Here is a 10,048-nt window from a genome sequence, read left to right on the forward strand (position 1 = left end):
TTTCTTATTCAAGCTTGTCCATGTAGTGAGGCAATTATCTATTTCTTTCTGGCATTTCTACACATCTTGCAAACAGAGGCCCTCAAAATATTTTATTGCACATTAACTTTTCAAAAATTATTCTGTAGCAATAACCCTTAGAGGGTAATGACAGTGTTACCTTCCACAGTACATGGCAGATGTGTTTTCTCTGCCTATTCTATGCTGAAATCAGAAAAGTTTTCTTTCATTTTTGTCAAAGCTACAGCACATTTCCTGTGCTCTGGTACCAATACACTTTGTGTGTGTGTGTGTGTGTATGTATGTGTGTGTGAGTGTGTGTGTGTGTGTATGTGTGTTTGTATGAATGATATTGTGATTTACAGGACACGAGGACCACAGTGACAATACAGCTCATGCTGTGATGTATAATAAAATATTTGTCTTAATCTCTTGTCATCATCCCTGAATATGAGACAAGCTAATATATTAGACTGAAATTATGACAGATAAAAATCTCAGATTCTCCAGTCCTTGGAAGTACTGGAATATAATTTTCTAAAATACCCACAGGTTTTCAGAAGAGGTAATCTAGAAACTACTTCATAAGTTAATGAGTTTTTACAGGATTGAATATACTTAGTTATAACACTAGTAACTCCTGGTACATTTTACAAAACAATATATGTAGTTTAAGATTTAATTTTTAAAAAAAGATGAGTTCATATGCCATAGGGAAAATAAATATCGTATTAGCTGCACAGCAGTCTGATTGGACTAAATTATCATATCAAAGCCACAATTCTACAGTTACCTGGTGTTAATGCAAAATGTCATATTGAAGCCGTGCCATAATTGGATGGCATGTAACAATAAAATGGATTTGTTTTAGCTTTCCTTTGTGGAAAATTATAAATTAGAAATGCTGAGCTAGAATTTACTACTAATTATTTGGTATTAAAGTCTATAATAGATGTGTACTAGTAAATAATTGTTTCATTCCAGTACTTCGTGATTACCAAGAGGAAATAAGGGAGATGATCATGCCTCCACCTGGATTCCCCCCACACACACTTTTTTTGAAAGTTTCTTGAAGACTTCTAGTTATAACCTGTCAGTTCATCCACATACTGGATGCTTAGCCTATAAGAACATGGAATGTGACTCTGTATGCACATCAATGAATAAAATGAAATCACTAAAATATCCATTCATCCAGTAAAACAGGAATCCAGGAAGACAACAGGATCCAGACATATTGATGATCCTGTAAACACAAACCCCTAAGCTGTGGAATCCTGAGCAGAAAGTGCAGTCTTGATCTTGTACTTCTATCCTCCAGAATGGTGAGAAAAAGCATTGCACAACGCTTATGCCATACAAGGAAAGGCATGAAGATAAATACCATGTGCTCAGACATCAATTTAAGCCACACAGTTTTAGGAATTCCGTTAGAGAAGTGGTAAAATATTGCTCCTTCATTCCCAAGTGTTAGGATCTGTATAAACAGCAATAATAGTATTTATCTTTTAATACTTCTGGAATACATAAATAAACCAGTTTATTCCCATAGCTGCTGTACCTGCAGATGATGCACCCTTACAATTTCACTTCTGGCAAATGGTTAAAGGCAAATGCAGGCATTCTGCAATGAGATGACAATATAAAATTATCTCTCAGGGTACACTGGAGGATGCTTTTGATTCTATTTTTCCCCAATCATACTACATGAATTAATCAAATCAATTTTTTTCAGATGAGCTTCTTCATCAAAAAGGAAAAAAATCAGTTTCTTTTACTTATTTTTATATTTTACTTGTTCTCGTTTCTAGAATAAAATTACTTTTTAGATGATACTGATTACTACATTTGGATGTCTTCTGTTCTCAACTTCCCCAAACTGCTTTAATAGTAAACTTGAGTAGACATTATTCCCTCTCTTCACATTTTGCTCATTGTCAGAGTCAGTTTATTCACTTTTGTATCAACATTTTTTCTCTCTGATTTTCATGAAAATTTTATACTACTATTGTAATATATCTTTCTAACACACTATCTAGTCTTTAAGCTCATATTGAAGTTAGCAGAGTCTAGCTATCTTAGATAAATTGTTCTTTTGCTTTCCCTCCCTTTCCTTTCTTCTAACATTACTGTGCTAATTTTGAATAATAGGCTTCAGTAACTTTGGCTACTCTCTAATAAGTTGTTATTTTTTAATTCTTCTTTGACTTTAGGTCAGTTCTTTTGGGATACCCTTTGCTTCTTTCAAACCTAAATACAAGTCTGCTTTATTAACATTTCTAAAAGAATGAACCTCTCAGAGGTAGCCTTGAATTTCCTTTTCTTTAGTGAAAGGATTGTTATTCATGCTACTCTAGTATACTGAGCCAAGAATTCACACAATAACTTAAGATTTCTACTTTACCTGAGCTTTATGAATTCTCCATTTTCCACTCCTCCAACTATTGAGCACTTCAGACTATTTTAAATTAGACTATTATTCTAAGCTTCCAATGTCTGTTCTAGTAGCTTATTACAGCCAGCCCCATGTATTATTCTCATGTTGGCCATTCCTAGGTAATGGGAGAGGGCACCCAAATGAAGTGTAATGTTCTCCACTCTTCTTTCCAATGAAGTTTTTTGCAGGTTCTGCAACATTGCAAATATTTGACCTTTGTCCCTGGCTGTGTCAGATCTCCTAAAGCTGCAATATTTTTATGAGAAATACGAGTGCTGGAGAAAACTTTTCAGTAGTATTTGGATTTTAACCCCACTCTTTCATACAGAGATTCTGGTATGTTGAGTTTCTTAAAAGGCAGGAGCATGTGTTATGCTAATGAATCTACTCTTGGTGGTATACTGGTAGAGACTGCTACCTGTAAGGCCACAGAATTCTCACTGTGATTTGGTTCCTTTGATTTCCTTAAACAAGACTATATTTTTCCTCTCAAGTGAGTTTATAATAGACAGCATTGTAAGTGGGCATTGCCATTTTAATAGCTCCTGTGCCTGTCTCTTTACTGTGTCACATAACCCCTGTGTATTTAATGTGTTCATCAATATTACTGGCTTGTTGTATATTGTTTATTTTCTATCTGTCCCGTCTGTGACTTGTTCTTTAACCCTTCATTTATGACATCAGTTTTCAGTACTTTGTCTAGCTTGCTGCCTTACAAAGATGAATTTACTTTCATTTTATTGGTTTATAAACCTGTATATTTAAGGTCTGTTTTTTTTTTTTAGTCTACCTTGAAATACTCCCTCAACACATCCTGAGAATTTGAGGGAGCATACAGACTGCATTTTTCTGTTCTTTACTCTTGTCTTATACACAATTATAGACCTTGGGAACCTACAATAGATTTTTATGAACTTTTTAGGCCACAATTAAAATATTAAAACAAATAAAATGTGTTCTCTTAAACAAGAAATGTGGACAAAACTTGTTGAAAGTGTATTCACACACAACCTGGAGTTGGGAACTTTATCTCATATCTGAAATCCAAGCATCTCAGGAGTCACAGACAGAGAATATCAATGTTTAAGGCCAGCTTGTCAAAATTTGGGAGACCCAAATCTCAACCAGTAGCTTGATGTGATGATGTATATCTGTAACTATAGTTATGTGGAAAGCTGATATTGGGAAGGTCATGGTTCCAAATGTAGACAAAAATGATTGTGAGACTTGTTCTCAGCAGATGAAGTTTCACATTATGACATCTGTCTGCCATTCCAGTGTCATGAAAATGATAAATAAGTGATTGCAATTCTAACTGGACCAGGAAAACATAAGAAACCCTCTTTCAATACTAACCACAGCCAAAAGAACTGGAAGCATGGCTCAAATGGTAGGGCACCTGACAAGCAAGTTTGAGATCGTGAGTTCAAACTCTAATATTACAAATAAAGAAAGGAAGGCTGGGAGCTAGTGGCTCCTGCCTGTAATCCTAGTTATTCAGGAGATCTGAGGATCATGGTTTAAAACCAGCCAGAGAAGGAAAGTCTATGAGACTCTTATCACTGATCCATTACAAACAGCCAGAAGTGCAGCTGTGGCTCCAGTGGTAGAGCACTAACATGAACACAAAATCTCAGAGACAGCATTGGGGCTCAGAGTTCAAGTCCCAGGACAGGCAAAAAATGGGGAAGGAAAGAAAGAAAAAAAGGAATAATGGAAGGAAGGAAGATATTGAAGGAGGGAGGAAAGAGGAGAAATGGGAGAGAAAGGAAAGAAGGGAAGAAAAAAAGAAGAAAAAGTATTCCTTAAATGGGCCCTAAAAACAACATGAGCAAATATTTAAGACTATTTGGAATGCATCAAAGTTAAAAAATATTTGACTTTAGAAGACTGAATTCTGAATTAGGAAGATAGCAAGCTTGAGGTCATCTTGGACAATTTATACCTTTGTGTCAAAATAAAATGAAAAGGGATAATGATGTGACTTTCAAGCAATAGAGTTTGTCTAGCATATATGAAACACTATTTTCAGTTCCTGCTACTGCAAGAAAAAAGTGAAAATATTATGATCAAGTTCATAAAACATCCAGAATAATAGTGTAATTTTTAAATTTTATACATTTAAAATTAACATTTTAATAGAGGAACAAATTATATTGTAGACAGAAAAATATATTCACATATATGTAAATTTTTGTACATTTATATATACTTACATATTTTTGTTAACTGTATGGATACATTTATATATGTATAAATAGGATATATATATACAGATGTTCATATATATATATAGAAATAGAAAAATGAAACTCATGAAATTTATTTGAAAAGTAGTAATAGGATAAATCTGATCAAAATGCAATATGTCTAACACCACAAAATGGGTTATAATATTTTACTCAAATATTTGAAATATTTCTGTAAACAGAAAAACATTACATTTGTAGTTTAGAATTTATAACAAATGGAACACATGTGTTCAAAATACACTCCTAAACAAGACCACACTAAAGCTACCAGTACACTATGTTTATTGCAGCATTATTTACCATAGCTAAGATATGGAACCAACCCAGATGCCCTTCAGTAGATGAATGGATCAAGAAAATGTGGTATATATACAAAATGGAATTCTATGCCTCCATCAGAAAGAATGACATTGCCCCATTTGTTAGGAAATGGAAAAACTTGGAAAAAATTATATTAAGTGAAGTAAGCCAGGCACAAAGAAACACAGGTCCCATGGTTTCCCTTATTCGCAATATCTAGTATATCTATGAGTCAAGCGGAAAAAGTCAGATAATGTGATGTTAGGAAAATGAATCCTTAGATAGGTATTTAAATGTTTTTTTTTTCTTTCATGCATGTGTTTCTAATGCATTTATAAGTTTATTTCTTTGTTGCTTTGTATGTCCCTCCCACACAGTATAACCCCCGCTTTCAATATATTTGATGTTAGTATAACTTATGGAGGAGATGGGGAAAAACAAGTCATTTAAGGATTCAGGTGGACCTGTTGCAACAATGAGAAGTACAAATTGTCATGTCAAAAAGGAGCTTTACAATGTCTGTGGGGGGGGGGAGCAGGGAGGGGGGGGGGATTGGGTGGGGTGGGAGGGGGGAGGCTGGGAAGGGAGGTGCAAGGTAAACAAAGGAGGAGGCTGCAATGCTTGGTAAGAAATGTATGCATTATCTTGCCCATGTAATTGTAACCCCTCTGTACAGTATGTTCACAAATAAAATAAAATTTAAAAAAAAGAAAAAAAACAAAATACACTCCTATTAATCTAGAACTTTTTTCCTTTATTTTTATTGTTGCCATTTATTAGAAAAGAAAATACATTAGTTAGCTATGAAGATGGTTACAAGTATGGGCTGCATGTTTGAAATTGTACAGTGCCTGCGTAGTTGGAACAAGGCCTTACATTCAAACATTTTACCACCATAAAGGTAAGAAGGAAGGAGAAGATGGGAGGGAGGAAAAGAGGAAGAAAAAACAGATTGTTGAAAATTTAAAGGGCTAGGAAAAAATTCTGAAAATTCTAAGTTAAATTATCTTATCAAATTAAGTTGATCTGAATTTCTATCATTATGAGCACTTTAGGGTTGATTATAGTCTTGAAACTGCTTGTAATAATTGATCTTTTGTGGAATCACTAAGATACAAGAAAATGAGCTTTCTTCTATCTATATTATGTTCATTATTGGTGACTTGTATAATGCTTATAAATTTGTTATACTTAGGATAATTGCTAATTTTGGTATTATGCTTAAAATGCTTCTAAATATGCAGAAAACTCTAATAATTCTTAATTATTTTGAGGAAAACCTTAATGAAATCAAGATTGCCTAAGTAATGATTTCCATTGTATATCAAACCATAGCAGCTGGTAATTTAGTAAGTTTACTTGAAAATTGCTTTTGTTTCCATTAAATTTCTTATAAAGTAGTTCACTAATGCATTGATAGAAACGTGATTATTTACTTTGATAATTTTATTCAGATAAAATTTCATAACTTTTGTTTTGAAAGTTGTGTGAAATCAAATTAAAATACATGTTACATGAATCACTTAATCTTGTTATGTGTATGTATACACATATTTACAAGTTAATTATTTAACTTAAAAATACTTTTATTAAGCACTTATCACTAACATTACATAAATAAGATTAGGGTTATAAATTTAAAAACAAAATATCTCTAACTCAGTTCAGTTGGGAAAAGAAAAATAGAGAAAATTTCCAATGTTCTAATTTTTTGCTTGCTTCAAAAATTACCTTTGCAATGTAAGTACTGAATTTATAGAAACCCAGGCATCGTTTGGATGGGCCTACAGTCACCATAACTGGAAACTACAATAGTGTGCAAGATTGAAGTATGTTTAATGCATTAGTTAATCCACTCCAGAGGTCTAAAATTTGTATCCATAAAAGACTGGAAGATGACTTGTGTAACAGAATAACATTCCAAATTTTAAAATGCCATTTTCATAGCTGTGCAGATAGCAGAAAAATGTAGTTTATATTGCTCAGAATTATCCAGATAAGCAGCTTAGCCATATTAAATGTAGACAAAGGAAAAAATTAGAAATATTAGGAATATGATCTTCTTTCCATTGTTGAAAGAAGAAACTACTAATTATAACTGTTCCTTTGAATCTTGAGCTGACTATTGTTATAGTAAATCTAGTATGACAGCTAGGTTCATATTTGTAGTCCAATTTTTAATATTTTATAATAGTATTTTATATTATAACAAAAAACATTAAAAAGTAGAAACATCCATCAATATTTTCTTATGATGGAATCGTATGTAAAAAATAAATATGACAGTACCATATCAAATAGTAGACAAATATTTAAAATGTTCAGTAGAACAGCAGAGTACAAAATAATTTATGTATGACTAAATATACAGCAGAAAGTTAAAAAACAGACAAAGTCTCATTCATAATATTATAAGCCAGGGAAAAGGGGATTTGGGAGAGGTAACAAGTACTGTATATTATGCAGAATCCAGTGAGAAGTAAGAGTTAATTTTTTTTCTCTTGTCCAAGTAGTGAATCAAGTTCTACAAGAAGCATTCTCGCTACCTTACTGATGTTACTATATCCCCTTTGTGCTTTATCTTGACAATAAATTTTTAATAAAGAAATACTGAATCATTGTGAAAATGTGCATTTGAATCAGATGCATCGGTTAACTTTTTAAATTAAATTAGTTTCATAGGTGATTCAGTTTAATTGAAATTATCATAAGTGCTTCATATGCTAGTAATGAGTAGGCAGTTATATGGTTTAAAACTTTAATACATATTCTTACATTTGTAATTAAATTACATTAAGATGTTTAGGTATGCTATCACTAAAGATTTACAGTATTGTGGAAGACTTTACAAAAATCACTTTATTCATCTATTGCATTTTCATATCCTCTCTTTTGTGAGATCTATGATGGACAAGGAGATTACTCTTATAGTTGAAGGACTTACCACACTCATAGAACACGTAGGCTTTCTCACCTGGCTGAGCTCTTTAATGTGCGATGAACTTGGTTTTCTGGTGGAAGCATTTTCCACATCATTGCACTTATTTGCTTTCTCTCCTAAGTGAATTCTTTGATGAAGAATGAGCTACAATTCCTGCTGAAGGCTTTCCACATTGAAGATATTCATAGGATTTCTGACCTGTATGTATTTCCTGATGTACTGAGGGATGCTTTCCAGCAAAAGCACTTCCCATATTTATGATAGTTTAAGGTTTCTCCATCATATCAATTTTCTGGTGTAGATTGAGATTTGTCTTTTGATGGAAAGATTTCACCCACTCATTACATTCATAGAGCTTATCTCCCAAGTGAGATCTGCAGTGATGGATGGGGTATGACTTCATTCTAATGCGCTTCCCATGACTAGGACATTGGTATGGTGTCTCTCCTGTACATGTTCTCTGATAGGCCACAAGGGGGTTGTCTCCTGACAAATGGACGTTTTACATTCACTAAAAATATAGTGTTTCTCCACTCTATGAATTGTTGTTAATGAAGAGCAAGGTTGTTCTCTGAAAGAAATATTTCTCAAACTTATTACAAATAGAATTCAGTAAGGATTTGCCTTCTTTTTTTTGAGATTAACGATGCATTTATTCTCTTATGCATAACCCATTTTCTATCAATTATAAAGGACAGTTAACAGGAAAAATCCATTACTGTTCTCTCTTGCTCAATCGTACAGTAGTCAACATGTGTTACTTGTGGAAACTGACAGCACTCAAGGATGGATATTGTCATGACAGCCAACTCTGTTCCTAGTTCTTAACAAGAGTGGAGCTTCTCTTCACCGTCTTTTTCAGATGGTGGTAATTTGGCAAGATTTTCATCAAGAAATCCAGCTGTAGTGTCTGGGGCTGTGGTCGCTCAGTCTGCACCCGGCAAAGGCAGTCTGCATCATATACCACTGTATTCTCAGGAATGACCTCAAAAGTGTTTAGGTTGCAACAAGCCCCGATGATGCAGCCACGTGTCAGTATTACATACCTGCCCACGTACGCTTTTGATTCAATGACATTGTTATCTCCCATTTTCATGGCTTGGGAATAGCAGCCAACTTCAAACACAATATTGGTTCCAATTATCACAGGTTTTGGTTCTGGATCTTCAGTGTCAGGAGTTATATGATCTGGGTAAGCATTTATGATCAGTGCTTTTTCTTCTATCAGGTTCCCTTCGCCAATGATGATGGGCCCAGCCTCCGCAATAATTCCTGCTTTAGGGTGGATCACCATCCGTGGTCCTATAGTCACATCCCCTCTGATTTCACTTTCTACACACACAACAGCTCCAGGTGCAATTTTCACACTCTTTTCAGTCTTCTCCGCCATGATAAAGTCCTGGTCTCCGATTGGAGCAGTGATCGACACCACCGTTTGAGTAGAGCGATAAGGATTTGCTTTCTGGTGAAAAGGATCGCCATATTCCTTATAAATATAATATATCTCCATCGTATGAATCTTATGATGTAAAGAAAGTGTTTACTTGAGGTGAAAGAACTTCCCACAACCTTTTTATTCATGTGGTTTATTTCTTGTGTGAGTTACCTTATTGCATTCATATCATTTCTTTCCTGTGTGAGTGATGTGGTGAGGAGGGGTATTTTCAATCTGAATGTCTTCCTAAACTACGTGGATGTTTGTTGATGATCTGTAAGGGTTGTTTTTAGATGGAAGGACTTCTATTCATTACTAAGAAAGAATTTGTCTCCTGTGCCAGTGTTGCAATTGTCAATGAGATAGAAATGGCTTCTTAATGCATTTCCACACTGCACTGGTCCCCACCAGCTTTCCTGCTAGGTGGGTTTGCTCCTGCAGAATCCCTGCTGACTTCCTGTAAAAGGATCTCACACATTCGTTGAAAGTAAGTTTTCTTTCAAAATTGCATTCTTTGCATTTTTTCTTTATATACAAATGTGCTGTTCCTTGGTACACTATAGATGTGTGTGTAAACCACCATTTGAGGAAAGATTTCTCATCATAATAATATGCAAGTGATTATACCACTGTCACCAACTTCTAATACCAAATAAGCACATCTTTATGACAGATAATACTGC

General features: G+C 34.1%; 1 pseudogene across 1 annotated transcript; it reads right to left on the minus strand.

Annotated features, from left to right (window-relative positions):
* Positions 1-8,710: 8,710 nt before the first annotated feature.
* Positions 8,711-9,375, minus strand: LOC105993375 (annotated as a pseudogene). Its single transcript, XR_001175450.1, has one exon. The product of XR_001175450.1 is annotated as a dynactin subunit 6 pseudogene (transcript).
* Positions 9,376-10,048: the final 673 nt, after the last annotated feature.

The sequence above is a fragment of the Dipodomys ordii genome, unplaced genomic scaffold (genome assembly GCF_000151885.1).
Source record: "Dipodomys ordii isolate 6190 unplaced genomic scaffold, Dord_2.0 Scaffold95, whole genome shotgun sequence".
Taxonomy (NCBI): domain Eukaryota; kingdom Metazoa; phylum Chordata; class Mammalia; order Rodentia; family Heteromyidae; genus Dipodomys; species Dipodomys ordii.